This window comes from Lactuca saligna, chromosome 1 (assembly GCF_052625555.1).
Source record: "Lactuca saligna cultivar CGN05327 chromosome 1, ASM5262555v1, whole genome shotgun sequence".
Classification (NCBI taxonomy): domain Eukaryota; kingdom Viridiplantae; phylum Streptophyta; class Magnoliopsida; order Asterales; family Asteraceae; genus Lactuca; species Lactuca saligna.
In genome coordinates this window covers 85,578,288-85,589,168 of record NC_136417.1, presented here as the reverse complement: position 1 = coordinate 85,589,168, position 10,881 = coordinate 85,578,288, and positions in this window count along the sequence as shown.

Genomic DNA, 10,881 nt, shown 5'->3' with positions numbered 1-10,881 from the left:
GCCAAGAAAAAATTAGTTCTTCCAAAGTCCTGAAACGTACTAGTAATCTAACATCCTGACTATGCCATTGTGCATCTTGATCTGCACGACGCGAAGACCTTTGATACCGCTCAACCAATCATCACCCATGCATCTTGAATTTTCCATCCCGTGCTTTGAAGGAGTCGAACCAGTCACGAATATATGTCATGTAATAGGATGCTCCATAATCCAAGAACCAAGCATCGACAGAACTCGATGTACTAACAGTAAGTACATTACCATCGTCCTCTTCATTATAGCTTTTCGGAACCGCATCAGCAATGTTATTATTGCATGTTTCACTCTTAAACTTCATGTTCTTCAACTGTGGATAATTTTGCTTAAAGTCTCCCTTCTCCTTATAGTTATTAGATTTTGTGTTTGATGAAACTTTCGACTTTGATTTTGAGCATGATCTCTATTTGTTTCCCATTTCCTCTCTTCTCTCCTTCCTATCCCTGCGAACAAATCGGAACTAGAAACCTCCTCTCCAACTGAAACTTTTCTTTTCAGTTCCTTGGACATCATAGAGTCCTTTACATCCTTCGCAATGATTCAATAGAATGGCACTATTTTCCTTCGTGAGAATGACTGCTTTCTTTTCAGCCACCATGTATTTAGGTAGTGTTGTCTCTCCATCCAGTATCGTTGAACATCCTTGTTGAACCAGAAGAACCTTCTTCTTTGCTTTCCACAATGTGAAGTCATTTGAACCATTGAATTTCTACAAACCAAACTTGTGAGTAGACATCTTCAATCACAGGAATACAAACTACAACTTCGATACCACTTGTTGGGAAGTAAAGACGATAATATGCAAAGCTAAAAGCACACAGGACACAATATTTTTATGGTTCGGTCAAGGTGACCTACGTCCACAGGTATGAGGCGAGTATTCTTTATTCAGAGCTCTCAAACAAATGTTACCAGTACAATTTTCACAGATATTTTCCTAACACTCTAGAATTCAAGATACAAAATGACATAGAATGCATCCCTACTTATACTTGAGGGAACGAACCTGAAACCCTAATGAGCCAAGCCCATTGGTGCATAGGTATATGAAAGGTGTTAACCAATCACAATCCAACATGAAACATCTTCTAGAACATTCATCTTTTCATGAGTATCAAAAACACACATGATGGAGCATCAATATCCATAGTGGCAAATCATGATGCAAAAGTGGCATATCAGGATCACCATGGCATATCAACCATTATGGTGCCACATCAAGAAATAATCCTTTAGTATCTTCAAGTTCTGAGCTTCCTTTAACAATCTTGAGCATCATAAGGGACTTCATAGCATACAACTCATCAGTGGATACTTTGGCATATCAATGAACCAAGTGTCACATCCTTACAACAAGATGGCACATCAAGCATGGGGATGGCACATCGTGATCAAGGGATGGAAAATCATTTCCAAGGTTGGCATATCTAGACATTCACTCTGTAATGGTGCACCCACCTCATGAATGACATATCTTGTCACTTGGTGTCATATCCAGCCACTTGATGGAATATGATGTCACTTGGTGGCATATCTTGTCACCAGATGGCATATCATGCCACTTGGTGGCATATCAAGTAACTTTTGGCATATGAAGTTCCAATAGTGGCGCACCTTGACTTCTTAGTGGTGTATCCAAGCATAGGATGCTCCATTCCATTCCTAGGTGCTCCATGCCTCCTTTTAGAAGATTCGTTCCTTTGTCACCTAGTCCGCTCCTTTGTCAGTAGATCTATCCCTTTCTCATATGATCTTTTTCCTTTGTACATGCTCCATGAAACCTAAGTGCTCCATTGAACTCAAATGCTCAATACGAATGCTTTAAATGCTCACGTCACATTTAACAGACTTGCATCCCTAGCATAAAAAAACTCTTGGATAAAGGGTACTAACTCATTAAGAAATATCTAATGATGCATATGGAAGATCAATAACACCCATGAATTATTGATGTTGAGATGCCCAAGAATCTCTTGTTCAAAACTCAATTTGAATAATGTTTAATAAATACAATTGAAATTTCATGTGACAGACAAAACATCACTATAGCATATTAGATTTGACCACATACATTTTGATGTTTTGAAATAATTGGTAAAAAGGCCATGGTTCATAGGGTACCTGACATGGAATTTACACAACAATTTTTTGAATGTTGTGTAGTCGTATAGTAAAGAAGGAACGTGTTTTGAAAAATGATTGAACAAGCCTATTGATTTGACATATTAACAGGTGGTTGAAATAGATAAGAAGTTATAAGTGATGGTGGAGAAGGCATCCAATTAGTACATAAAAGCCTGATAGAGGGGAAAAAATCATATTGATTCCATTCAAATATTCTATGAAACCCAAGGAATTAAAAGATTTATAACTACCTCTTACCTTCCTCAACAAAACAGGATTGTGGAGAGAAAGAATGGGACTATCCTCGATATGTTACCCTCTAGCTATGATGAAAAGTAACTTAATGCCCACCGTATTTTAGGTAGAACCAACAATGTGTGTTGTTTAAGTATAAAACTTATTTCCTCACTAAAAACTATCAGACCACATACGCCACAAGAATTGTGGAGTGATAATAATATAACAATGTTACATTTTAAAGTAATCGGAAGTGTAGCCTACTGGAATACGTCACCTCAACTTCCACCTGAGTGAAGATAAATTAGGAGCTGTTAAATATCTGAAGAAATGGTTGAGGACTACATGAAAAATGGTAATTAGCAACGACAATAGTCGTCGGTAAAGGTCGAGAAGTCGCCGCCAAAGCTAATAGCGGCGACATGTCGCAGGTAAAGAGTCACCGCTACTGCTTTGTTGCTAATGATCAGATTTTCGCCGCTAAATAGAAATGTCACCGCTAAAGCACATGTCGTCGGTAATGCTTCGAGTCGCTGCTAAAGATGATGTCATCGCTAATACTTATGTTGTCGGTAATAATATCGCCAGTAATAACATTTTTCAATTTTTTTAATTAGCAATTTTGGGTATAATTAATTCCAAATACTGTTATAATTAATTCTATACCGAAAATTACATAACAACATCAAATTAAATATCAAATACTATTATAATTAATTTAATACCAAAATAAAACAACCAAAAGTTTGACAATTCTAACAAGTGGCAAAGTGTGACAACAACTGTAATATGCAAATAAAACACCTCCCTACATACCATCATCTTTGTTCCTATCGTTTCCTCGATTATTCTGTGATTGAAAAAACGAATAAAGCTTATCCCTACATGTTGGGTCGTTGAGTATTGCATGAAGATTTTCCAGCTACAAAATAAATAACAACATATGAAAAGTTATAAGTTAAATTATCAAACATAAACAAAAACTATCAAAGTAGATTGCTATTTTTAAATTAAGACAAAAAGCCAAAGTGCATTGCTATTTCTTGTACTTAGGACAAAAACCCAATTACCAAAGTTTTTATCAAATAATCACCACAAAACCAAAATGACCAAATCAACATGCATTTTGTGATGCCAAAGTACATTGCTATTTTTAAACAAAGACAAACAACCAAAGTACATTGCTACTTCTTGCACTTGGGAAAAAAAACCCAATTACCAATGCTTTTAGCAAATGATCACCACAAAAAACCAAAGAAAATTGTTTTACCAATGATGGTTGTGATGGTTGTGGTGATTGTTGCGATGACCGTGAAATCGGCGGGATAGCAGAAGGTTTACGACCGATGCCTCCGATATCTCCACGTCGCTCTCCTAAAACTTTCTCAAAAGCAGCTCTTTCTTGAGCGGGTGTTAACTCACTTTCACCTTGGGTTTGTTCTAAGAGCTCTTCGACTAATCGATTCTATAATTCCCAAAAGTGAGTAACAATTAAGTATAAATAAACACTTAGTTATATGATAAAATTATAATTAAATACTTAAATATTGTTGTTCCGCCTCGGTAGTAACAAATACACCATCCCTATTAGTATGAGCCTTGCGAAACGTTTCTACTCTCTTAAGTTTCTGTTTAACATTAAAAATTAGATTAAATTTTAAATAAATGATTACATGTATCGTACGTTACCTTCTTATAGCAAGTACTTCTATACGTGCTCGACCCCCCACGATTTATGTTCGTTTGCATTTGACGGATTTTTTTTGTTCTTATCTGAAGTTCTGTGTTCGTCCGTTTGGAAATACTCAACAACTTTCTTCCAGTTATCAGCATCCATACCCTCCATAGGGTTGGCTAATGCTCTCAGGATATCATCATACCCTCTGACTATTAAAAAATATTCTTTTGCGTCAGCTTCCCGTTCTCGATAACCTTTTAACAAAGCTGCTTGAAAACTCTCTGTTTACATATTAGCTTGTACATCCTGGTACATCAGATCCAAATCAAACATTGTCTAAAAAAAAAAAGTTAACCAATTAAAAACCAATCATATTTAACCATATAAAATATTTTTAAATAAATAATGTATTTCGACTCTCCTACGGGATCATATGTTATGTCCCTATAATATCGCTCTTTCAAGCTTTATATTTTTTGCATTGCCTCAGACTTTTGTACGTGCACGTTGCTCAACTACAAATATAATTAAAAATTATTAGAAACGTTATTTAATGTATAATAGCTGAATAAATCATGTTAAGACTTACGGTCCTGCTAGTGATGACCATCACCTCTACCACCTGGGAAAGGTGGGTCCTCAGCTCCATCACCTCGGGGGGCCACGGCCCATAACAGCAGCGATGGTATACACAAACAAAAGCATATTGACATCATTTCCTGAAAAATTATAAGATATACAGATACAATTTTTATTACAAATACACATTACATAAACATTATAAAATTTGTTTTATAAGATCATAGAATATTGGAACCGAAACCGGAACCGCCTACACCGGTTTTTTAGATTATGGAACCGGAACCGGAACCGGTTGGAAGCGGTTCCATAACCGGGTACTCGGTTTCTAAATATTTTACAAAATTTTCACAATAAAACAGATAAATACAATAGTATACAACATATATTAAGTCAAAAATTACAAAAATAAAACGTGTTAGAAGATGTGCTCTTAAAACACAGATCGTCAAAAAGTGCTCTTTATATATTAAACACATAACAACCGAAAATTTTATTATTAACTTATAATAGCAAAAAATGGTGCATGATTGCCAATTTGTGGGGTGCTTAAACAGAAGAAGGAATTGGTATATTAAACGACATAAAATAACTCATTATTAAAAACACGATGAAGTTTTAATTTTATAAGGCAAGCTATCATTATAATATTTTTTGATCCTATGATGTGGGATGAGAATCATTTTTTCCTTAATGAACTTAATATACCACATCATAAAATGCATTGAAAAGAGACATTATTACTACATGAAAATATGAAGCTATAGCCAAAATTATGATGACAATATAGCTTGTTTATGCATTATCCATTTTATACAATTTACATTCTTCAAACACAATTAAATATCAAATATAATCAAATACAAATATCAAATATACATACATAGGACACTTTTCAAATAATTGATACAATTACATATATTTTGCAATTGGAAAACTGCAATAAAGTCCTTACATATTGGCATCATAATCGATTTAGTCGTTATATATTTTTTTTATTCAATTAAGTCCCAAATACTAGTAATCGTATTCAATTTAACCCTTTGACCCGGTCAACAGGTCATCCAACTTTCAAAAATTACATTTTCGGCCCAGATTTCAAAATTTATTACAAATTTGGTCCAAAGTTTACATTTTTGTCCCAAATTTTATTTTTTTTTACAAATTTGGTCCAAAAATTACCCTTTTTGTCCAAATTTTTGGATTTTTATTATGAATTCATCCTAACTTTAGTTTTCTTTACAACTTTTTTTTTCTCAAAAGTTTGTTTCTAATATGTTTTTTCTTTAAAACTCATATTTATACAAAAAAATATATATATTTTTTCACATAAAAATCTTATTTTTTCTATATAAAAACTTTTTTAAAGAACTTTTTTGTATGAAATATCTAATTATAAAAATAGGTTTGGATTATTTGTGTGATTTCTCTTAAAAAATCAATAAAGAAATTAAAAGTAACCCTAAGTTATACTATTAAATTATAGTTTGTCAAAAACTAGTTACACTCATTTTAATATTATTTATTTGTTCTTTAATCACATTTATAGGAAAAGTTTAAATAATAGAAGATGCTACATATTGAAAACTTCATATTTTTTGTTTCTCACTGAATACATGTTCATACATATAGTTCATCATCACTTTGGATTTCTTTATTTAAACTTATTTGTAAAATCGGATTCATGTGTCAATTTTGTTTGTTGTAATAACAAAAAATAACTATCTAGAATGGAGCAATTGTCATTTGTCGATAAGGAGGTTTTTGGAAGAAAATGTCATTTAACAAATGTAAAAAAGTATTACAAACGTTGATAGTTACAACTCCTACAGAAATCAATATTGATTGTCATATATGATATTAGAACAATTTTACATACCTTTTGTCATATATATGTGATCTAAGGTATGATTTAATTTACGAAGATGCAACAGATTGAAAAATACATATAAACAACTATATTAAAATCTCATACAAAAAAGAATACACACTAAATAGAAAACATATTAAAATATCTATATTAATAGCATAATTGATTTTTTAATAGTATAATTTAAGGTTACTTTTAATTTCTTAATTGATTTTTAAGAGAAATCAAACAAATAATCCAAACCTATTTTTAGAATTAGATATTTCATATACAAAAAAGTTTTTAAAAAAAGTTTTTATATAGAAAAAATAAGATTTTTATGTGAAAATATATTTTTCTTTTTGTATAAATATGAGTTTTAAAGAAAAAACATATTAGAAACAAACTTTTAAGAAAAAAAGTTGTAAAAAAGACTAAAGTTAGGATGAATTCATAATAAAATTTTAAAATTTGGGCAAAAAGTGTAAATTTTGAACTAAATTTGTAAAAAATTTTAAAATTTGGGCCAAAAATTACAAATTTGGACCAAATTTGTAATAAATTTTGAAATCTGGGACGAAAATGTAATTTTTGAAAGTTGGATGACCTATTGACCGGGTCAAAGGGTTAAATTTAATACGATTACCGGTATTTGGGACTTAATTGAATAAAAAATATATAAGGACTAAATCGATTATGAGACCAATATGTAGGGACTTTATTGTAGTTTTCCCTTTACAATTAAACTAATATTTCACAGTAAATAGAATTAATAGAACCTGCGGTGGTCCAGTGGTGGCGGTAATGGCTGGTGGTGGTCGGGAACACAGTCAACAAAACTGAAATTGAATTTTTTTTTGCAATTAACCAATCCAATAAGCTTAAAATCAATGGTACAAGAGAAAAGAGATCGAAAATTGACCTGGAAAACGTTTCTTTGTCGCCGGAAAGCTTGGTTTCGCTGGGAAAACCTTGGTCTCGTCGGAAAAAGCTTGGTCCTCACCGGAAAGTCCTTGCCTACCGATGGTATCTTCACCCAAAATTGATAAATGTGTCAATATCTCACTGTAATCGACGAATGTGACGAAGAAAGAGACGCAGACGAGAGAAAGAAACGGGATTTGCAGTAAAACAGAAGAAAATGGGAAAAAATCGACGCCTTTACAGGCGACACTCTAGCCTTTAGCGGTGACAATTTTCAATAGTGGCGATTATCAGGAGGGAATTATTACCGCGTCATTTTTCTATCTTTAGTGGCAACTATTTTAGATCTTTAGCGGTGACAAAAGTCACCGGTATTTCCTTTATCGCTTCCATGAGCACTCTAGCCGTTGGATTATAACCACAATCGGATGATTCGTATCTACCCGAACGTCAAAGAGAGGATCCATATCATTCAGCCTTTAGCGGCAACACCAATAGCGGTGACAATGGTCTTTATCGCCGCTATTGATGTTAGTCGCCGCTAAAGGCCAATATCGCCGCTATTGATGTCGACGCTAAAGGATGTATTTCTTGTAGTGAAGTATGCCTTGATAAATTAGGAGCGGTTAAATGTCTAATGTTATGGTGAAGTACGCCTGTTGTTATTTTTTGTTGTAAGTTTTTATCATGTTTTTAGGAGCCTAGTAGTAATGTAACTTCTTTAAACCTTATGTTTCATTTGTGTGTCTTTAGGTGGGTAACCAAACAAGTAATAAGTGTGAAAGAAGAATAATCATGTCTTAAGCCCAAAAAAGTATCTATTTTCCTCAGTTTGCATGCACACAAAATCTAATTAATGTAAGCTTAGCTAATACGTCTAATTCTATATATTAACAGTGAGAGTAATGAATGACAATTTGGTAATTGAAAAGAAGCCTGTTGAAAGAGATTAAAAGCCTACTGGCTTTCTAGTATTCATGTTCGGTGTATAAAACATAAAAATCTCAAAATCAAAGGTGCAAATCTTGTCGTAAAACATGTTGTTTGCATTTCCAGATATAACAGGAGGAATAAATACAGTGCCCATGAAAAGAATCTAACATGTGACAAGTATACTGGTACCTAAAGTCAATTCTTTGGGTTCCTTAAAAAGTTTCAAAATAACAGCTTGCATATACAATCACTACTGGAAAATGGCAAATAGAGTACACCGTATTATAATACGGTTGTAACAAAATCCGTATTATAAACGAAGTAACGGTCCCTATAATACCATAAAAATACTTTTTATCAAATATTTAGATTTTGGTGTCCGCCTTTTTTTAGTGTGATCAAAACAGAGTCCTCCTTTTTTCATCTCACAACCACTTCTCCAAGCCTCCACTCCTCTAGTCCTCCCGGCAACTGCAGCACCACCATGTCTTTTTTTCTCGACGATCACCACACCATCACCTCTCCTCTTCCCGAAGATCATCGGAGCACCGCGTCCTCCCTTTTTTTACCTAATACCAAGGCTTTCATTTTTCGGATATCAGATCCGATGTATGATAGATTATTGCGATGCGATCGATTATGTAGGGAAAAAGGATCATATGTACCGCATATCAGATCAAATGTATAACAGATTGGATCGGAGATAGGGTTGGTTTTCATCGCTGCCCGGTCTTTGTTTTTATTTTATTATCCACCTATGGACGTTCCTTCTTCCTCCCTGGCTTCACAGACTTTATTAAGGCAAGAAATACAAACCTTGTGGTTAAAATATTTTGTTTGTATATATGTTTTATTGTGTATGTTGTATTCTTTGTATTCTTCCTTACCGACTTTTGATGCTTTTTAGTTTTCTGTTTTCTTTGTTAATTAGGGATAGCTATTGAACTAGTGTGTATGGGTTCCAAATTGATGTTTCTCAAGGGTGTCTCGGTAATTAGAACAACATGATACTCCATAAGCTCTTCCAGGTACCAATTTTCTTCACTTCTTTTCCTAATTATTGGGGTTAATTAACTATTCAATATTTGATACTATGTTTGCTTAATAGAAATCAAACTATTGTTTATGGTTTTGAAGGGTTGTATGGATGTGAAGAATATGTGTTTGATGTCTGAAGGGGATGAGCAGTTGCATACAGTGTTTATAGGTATATTTTGGCAGTTTGTGCACTTGAAGATGTTTATGCAAATTATGTTTGGTTAAATAGCTCTAATAATATTCTTACTGAAGTTGGAACATCAAGTGCTCCGGGTTCTTTAAGTATTGAAGAGGATAATGAAAGAAGAAACATGCGCATGCAAATAAAAAGAAGAATCATTTGAAGAAAATAAAGGTTATATATGTATATAGATATAATTAATATATCCTTCTTCTATTCCTTTTTGGACCTATTTAAGCACTATTTTTATGCTAATTTTATGGATCCGTGTTACTGTATGTTAAATTAGAGCAGGATATTATGACCTTTGAAGCTCGCTTACAGCAGCAGGTTTGCTTTAATCTAAATTCTATATTGCTTTGTTGATACATAAAAACTCTATTATAAGTATAAAATATATCTAATCTCTAAGTATATCTTCAAAGTTGAATTTTGTAACTCATATTCACCTTAATGATCTTTGGTGATGATTTTACTTTTATTTTCACCTTCCCTACTTCTACAGGGCAATTTGAGCTTGGAATCAATAACTCTAGATGGGTATTTAGTTACACCAAATCATGAGAGTTATTATTGCACTTAGTCTACCCTTCATGGTCTAGTATGTTCGTTATTTTGTGATTATTTTGTGATTACTTTGTTTATCTTAGTGTATAATTAAAATTTGACTGTTATTTTAGTTTGTTATTTGTGGGACCCTTGTATATGTTGTCTATATACAATTGGTTGAAAACCCATGGATCCACCAAATCATTGAAAGCTTGTTAATTAACAAGCTCTTTGAAAAAGCTCATCCAAACATCTTCAGTTTTCTTGAGTTTTTTTTTTCACATGAAAAAAGCTCCTATTGTGATGTTCTTATTAACTAGTTATTTGGTTTCATTTCATAGATTTTTTAGTAAATATCATATATGCTTAATAAATTTGGAACCAGTTAACAGTTAACAGGCTAACTTTAATTAATATACACTAACAGAGACAATGACATGTTTAAAGAGAAACATGACAATCTAATAAACAAAAGATAATTTATATTATAGCAAAATTTTTTGAAGGTAGTGTTCAAAGTAAACAGTTCATTTTGATATTTACATTTCTACACTATACTTAAGAGTATTACTTTGATGGAAGATGATAGACACATCCACAAGAGACTTGTGCTTTTGTTTTGATGAAACAATATAGTTTTTGATTAAAGTGAAAAACTAAAAATACACAGTTAATATATAAGAAATAGGGAATATTAATGTGTGAGGAAAGCCTAAATCTTCGGGTTTGTGACCTTATTAAAGAAACTTATGT